This window comes from Thermobia domestica, chromosome 9 (genome assembly GCF_964235325.1).
Source record: "Thermobia domestica chromosome 9, izTheDome1.hap1.1, whole genome shotgun sequence".
Classification (NCBI taxonomy): Eukaryota; Metazoa; Arthropoda; class Insecta; order Zygentoma; family Lepismatidae; genus Thermobia; species Thermobia domestica.
In genome coordinates, this window is record NC_137462.1 from 111,971,084 (window position 1) to 111,978,184 (window position 7,101).

Consider the following 7,101-nt stretch of genomic DNA (forward strand, 5'->3'; position numbering starts at 1 on the left):
AGAAAACCCAAATAGCATCGTTCGTAGACCGGGGTTCCGTATCTTTAGCTGTAGAGAGACAAAGACACACCGTGAGGTCAACAAAAAACGAAAACGGATTGACGAACCTGACATAACCGACGATGAACCAATACGAAAACGTGCAAGTGTACCTTACGGTTATAGGCCCACGAATGAGTGAATGTGACTTGTATGAGTGTCTCTTTCGTGTAATGAAACCCCGAACCATCATCGATTGTAAAAATATTTATTTTTTAATTTATTCTTAATTTATTCCTAATTTATTTAATTTATTCTTAATTTATTTTATTCTTTTTATATTTTCGTTTGCTGTGCAAACAATGTATAATCTAGTCACTTCAGCTTTAATTTTATATCCCAGTGATTTTTTATCCATTTCATTACTATGTATACTCCGAACAATCAATGATTGTGAAAATATTAAAATTCAATGTATGAGTGTGAGTGTGTATATAAAGCAGAGTCTCTATTGTATGCATTCATTTGATTACAAGATGTTAAAGTTTCAACATCCCTCTACTATTTTAATCGCTGGTCCTTCAAGGGCTGGTAAAACTTGTTTTGTAAATCGTTTACTTAATGAACATGATCAAATGTTTAGTATAAAGTTTAATGATATTGTTTGGTGTTATGGTGCAGTAATACCAAAATTAGATGCAAATGCAAAAATACGTTTTGTAGAGGGAATACCTGACATGAATAATTTTGAAATCAAAGAAAATTCATTATTAATACTTGATGATTTAATGTCAGAAACTAATGGTGATGTTGCTAATTTATTTACAAAGTATGCACATCACAAAAAGTTAACTGTAATATTTATTATTCAAAATTTATTTCCAAAAGGAAAACATGCACGTGATATTAGTTTAAATGCACATTATATTATAGTATTTAAAAATCCACGTGATAAATTACAAATACAATATTTAGCAAGGCAAATTATGCCTCGGTATAGTAAAGAAGTCGTGAGTGTGTTCGAAGAAGTAACACGAGAGCCTCACACTTATTTATTATTTGACTTGACACAAAAAACAAACGATGCATTGCGAATACGTACAAATATTTTTCCGAATGAAATCATGTATGTGTACGCTAACGTAAAAGACATGCATACAGAAATTTTTGTTTAGTCTGCATCAAGATGTTGAAGGTGAAACAACACTACAGCACGCTCCGTGCGCTGTGCAAATGCAAGAATACCAAACGAAAACAAATTTTACAAAATGCTTCAGGGGATTTAATAAGAACAATATCTCAAGTAGCTAAGAACACAATAAAAGGAAACATCCCTTTAAATTCTCGTCAGAAGCAACGTTTACGTAGACATAAAAAGATCTTACGTGCTCTATCTCAGCAACGTACTGCATTGAATAAAAAGAAAAAGTTGTTACTACAGAAAGGTGGTGCTCTTTTACCGTTAATCTTGGGACCACTTCTTGCAGCAGTGGGAAGCAGTATTTTTAGTCGTTAAATATGTCAGCATTACGTAAAATGATTTTAGTTCCTGAAAATGCTGTACATGAAATTCAATCGAATCTTAAATCCATAGATTCACATCAGTCACGTTTAGATGAAGAAATGAATAACATCTTAAAACGTCGTGATCTTAGTGTACAACAAAAGTGGAAATTATATCAACAAGCTTTGCATCGTTATTTACAGTATACATCTTCTTCACATAAACCTATTACTTTACCTATCATTCAAGAAGAAGAAGAAAAATCATCATCATCAACAACTTCCAAACAAGATAGCAATACTTCTATTTTACCATTTGTATCAGACATTTTACAATCAGTACCGAAAACACTTCGTAGGAAAACAGATCTATTATTAAAACAGTTGACAAGTTGTAATAAAATTCAGTGGGATAAGTCTGGTACAGTACGTATTCATGAAAAAACAATACCAGGTTCAAATATTATAGATTTAGTAAATGATGTTGTTCGTACAAGAAAATATTCAAGAAATCCTATAGGTATTCATGAATTTAAAAATTTATTAGAAGATCTTAATGTTCCTAAAGAATTTATTGGTACACCTATTAGCACGCCAGCATCAAAAGTGAAAAGTAGTAGTAGTAGTAGTAGTAGTAGTAGTAGGCAACGTATTCGTAAAGTAAGAAAATCTCCTAGTCCTGCAGTAGTAGCTAATTTATTTAAACATTGGAAAGAATATAGTATGTAAAATGACAAAATTATCAAAAATATATTATGATTATTCAAATCCTGATTCTTTATCAAGTATACAAACATTACAACGCAAAACAAAGTTATCTAAAAAGAAAATTAAAAAATGGTTAGCTTCTCAAGATGCTTATACATTACATGCACCAGCTCGTAAAGTTTTTGAACGTAAAAAGTATTATGTTAGTGCACCAAATGAAACATTACAAATGGATTTAGCAGATATGCAAAATATTGCAAAGTATAATAATAATTATAAATATATATTATGCTGTATTGACATTTTTTCACGTTATGCATATTGTGTTCCGTTAAAAACAAAGAAAGGTCCTGAAATGGTAAAAGCAATAACAAAAATTTTTAAAAATTTCAAGTTACCTGTGTTTAACGTACAAACAGATTTAGGTGGTGAATTTTATAATCGACATGTAAAACAATTGTTTAAAGAATATGAAATTAATCATTATAGTGTTCATTCCGAAATTAAGTGTGCGTTAGCAGAACGCTTTATACGTACATTAAAAGAAAGATTGTATCGTTATTTTACTGCAAAGAATACTTATCGTTATATTAATATATTAGATCAAATTGTGAAAAATTATAATCATTCATACCATTCAAGTATTAAAATGGCACCTGCACAAGTAAATGATTCCAATGTGAATCAAGTGTGGGAAACATTATACGGAAATAAAAAGAATAAGAAAAATATAACTTGTAAATTTAGTTCGGGTGATTATGTTCGTGTTAGTAAGTATAAACATAAATTAGAAAAAGGATATTTACCTAAATGGTCACAAGAAATATTTATTGTTGACAAATGTATAAAGTCAGATCCTGTCACTTACAAATTAAAAGATTGGAACGGTGAAGAAATTAAAGGAATATTTTATGCAGAAGAATTACAAAAAGTAATTATAAATTCAAAGAAAACATATCTTATTGAAAAAGTATTGAAACGTAAAAATGGGTGGATGTATGTAAAATGGTTAGGATATCCATCAAGTATGAATTCGTGGATTAGATCAGATTCTATTCAGTCTGCAAAATGAATTCGAACTTTACACACGACTTTTACGTTACTCTTCCTTCAAATGCAAGTAGCAATCTTTTTGATAATAATACAACATCATCATTTCGAGTTAAATTGGCACAACCTATTGATTTACGTGATGGGGAATGGGGTGTTGCATTAACACAAATTAATATTCCGTGGAGTTTTTACAATGTTGGTGAAAATGAAGAAATTATAATTACTAGTGTTATCGATGGTAAAGTTGAACGCCACCATGTTCCAATTACACCTGGATATTATTCATCAATTGAATCTATTCTACAATTAATTCCTGAAAATGCTCGTATGTTACACTATTTAAAAAATAAAAATCAAATTGTTATTAAACATTCTTTGAAATTAGAAGATCAATGTATGATTGGTGTTACACCAGGATTACAACACATTTTCGGATTTATTAATGAAAATACGTATGATGTTAAAAAAGTTATATACACAAAAGTTAGAAATGTTGATTTAATATTAGCACGTGGAAAATTTCCATGTGATTTAGATTATAATATTCCCAATACAATTAATGTTTGCATTGATATTGTAAAACAACAACAAAATATAGGACCATTAGTTCGAAAACTTAGTGTATATAATGTACAACACGGTCATGTAAAATCTTTTGTGTTTCACGCGCCACATTATGTTAAAGTTGAAAAGAAATATTTTGATACGATAGAAGTAAACTTAAAAGATGAACACGGGTTAAAATTACCATTTCGTTTTGGAACTTCAAACCTAACACTTCACTTTAAACGAAAATGATTTCTGAAAGTATTGATGATAGTTTTTACATTACACTAGTTTCAAATGCTAGTGCAGATGTATATCCTACAAATAGTCCAACACATTTTATTAATCAATTAAAAAATAATATTCGTTTATCAGAATCCGATTGGTATGTAGGATTAAGTGAAGTACATATTCCATTAACATGTTATAATGTTACCGATGGTGAAAATGTTATATGGTACAAATTTAAAAATGCAGAACCTATGAAAAGTAAAATTCTTGTTGGATATTATCCATCCATTCATCATTTACTAGAGGAATTAAACGTAATATCAAGTTTTATAAAATTTAGTTTTTCAAATGTTGTGCATGTTGAATGTGATGAACGTGTAGAATCAGTTACATTGTCGCCTACATTAGCTTTACAATTAGGTTTTTCTGAAAAATCAGATCTTGTTAAAGAATCTCGTGGATTCAAACAACCATATGTAGATATCGGATATCCACATCAAATTTTTATTTATACAGATATTATACAATATCAATTTTTAGGTGATACAAAAGCACCATTATTACGTATAGCAACAATCTCTGATATTAAATACGGAAAAGTTCAAACAATTACCTTTGAAGATATTCATTATATGCCACTTGCAAAATTTTGTTTTAACACAATTGAAATACTATTAAAAGATCATGCAGGGCGAAATTTGCCATTTCGTTCTGGGACACTGACCGTAACACTACATTTTAAACGCTCTCCTGCATCTGCTAAATAATAATTATAGGAAAAAGATGAGAGCAAGACGTGTTACTTATCACCGTGGACGTGGAATACCATATTTTTCAGGACCTGTATATCAAAGGGGACATGGTATAGGTAGTTTCTTTAAAGGATTATTTCGTTTTGCTTTACCATTTCTTAAACAAGGTGCAAAAACTGTAGGACGTCAAGCATTACAAACCGGTATGCAAGTTGCGGGTGATGTATTAGAAAATCGACCATTTAAAGAATCTGTTCGTGCGCGTGTAAAAGAAGCTGGTAATAGTTTAAAGACAAAAGCAATTAATAAAGTTGGACAGTTGCTAACTGGTAACGGCAAGAGACGGTCACGCAAGAGGAAAGCTCCTGCAATTGTAAAGTTTGGACCACCAACAAAACGTAAACATATACACGACATCTTTTCATAATGGCGCTCCTAAATTCAAGTAGTTTTGAATGTTGTACCAATGAATTTGATTTCTTTTCTATACCAATGACACAAACAGCTATTGAAGCAACTACAAATGCTGAATATCGTCCTATTTCCACATTAACCTCAGAAGGACCTATTGAATTTGTTATTCCAGGAGAAACAGGGGAATTTATTCATCCTGCATATCTATATCTTTATGTACGTTGTAAAATTACTAAAGCTGATGGTACAACTTTAGCTAATGATGATACTGTTGCACCAGTAAATAATTTCTTACATTCTTTATTTAGTCAAATTGATATTTCGTTAAATGATAAATTAATTAGTTCCTCATCAGGATCTTATCCTTATCGTGCATACATTGAAACATTATTAAATTATTCTTATGACGCTTCTCAAACACATTTAGCATGTGGGTTGTGGCATAAAGATACTGCAAAAAATTTTAATAAATTAGATAATACAAATGCTGGTTTTCAAAAACGTGCTAATAAGGTGAAAAATAGTAAATCTTTTGAAATGTATGGACGTCTTCATACTGATATTGTAAGTTTAGATCGTATGCTTCCTAACAAAGTAAGTTTACGTGTAAAACTACATCGTAGTAAAGATAATTTTTGCTTAATGTCCCCTGAAAATACAAGTTATAAAGTTGCACTTGAGGAAGTTATTCTTCATGTACGACGTATTGATGTAGCTGCAGATTTAGCTATGCAATTAAATACACGAATGGGTTCGGAAACGGCCAAGTTACCTCTGACGAGAGTGGAGACAAGATCTTATACTATACCTGCACAAGTAAAGTCTTACAACATTGATAATCTTTTCCTGGGTAATGTTCCTAAAGGCCTGGTTATTGGTTTCATCTCCAACACAGCCTTCAATGGGAAATCACATCTTAATCCCTTTGAATTTCGAAACTTTAACGTTAACAAACTGCAATTACAAGTCGGCTCAAAATCATTTCCTCCCAACCCCCTCACTCCTGATTTTAATAACAATTTATATCTTCTAAGTTACTATACTTTGATTTCAGGTACTGGTATATATTATCAAAATTATTCACATACTGTTACTCTTGATGAGTATCCAAACGGATATGCTCTGTATGCTTTTATTCTATCTCCAACAGGAACTTTAGACGATAACACGTGGGATGTGGTACGCGATTCCCCTGTAAATTTAAAAGTATCATTTTCAGAAACTTTAACTGAACCTGTTACATGCATTGTGTACGCGCAATTCGACTCCTTAGCACAAGTAGACAAAGATAGAAATATTTATACTGATAACACCTTCTAATTTATTCAGTTGAGTAGGATGAGGGTTGTTGTACACTTCTCGGCGTATCATGATAACGAAGATGACTTTATTGTAAAAGAATTAGCCATTGTAAATCCTGACGTTCCCTTTTTCCAAAATTGGATTTTTAAACCACCATTTCCTTTAAATAAGTTAGCTGACCCGATCGTAAGTACAAACAAATATCTAGGTGAGAATGTGTATGGCATTACCTGGCACGAAGGCGATGTAGAATATTCCCATCTTAAGGAAATACTTCAATCATATTGTTCAAATACTACAACAATATACACCTACGGAATAAATAGAAAGTGTTTTCTTCAAGAAATTCTTCAAAGAGAAGTTACAAATTTAGAAGAAATAAACTGTCCAAAGTATACTGCATTAAGTTTTCACGTTCATCGGTGTGCACATAATAAACATCGTTTCGGACAATATAGGTGCAGTGTTCATGAAGCATTACTGTATAGTGAATATGTAAAAGTGTATGACTATGTCTTACATGTGAATAACAGTGATAGTTACATACCTTCTACAATTAAAAATAATAATCTTCATCATGTATAGTGACGAATTGTTAAAAGTGTTACTAAGT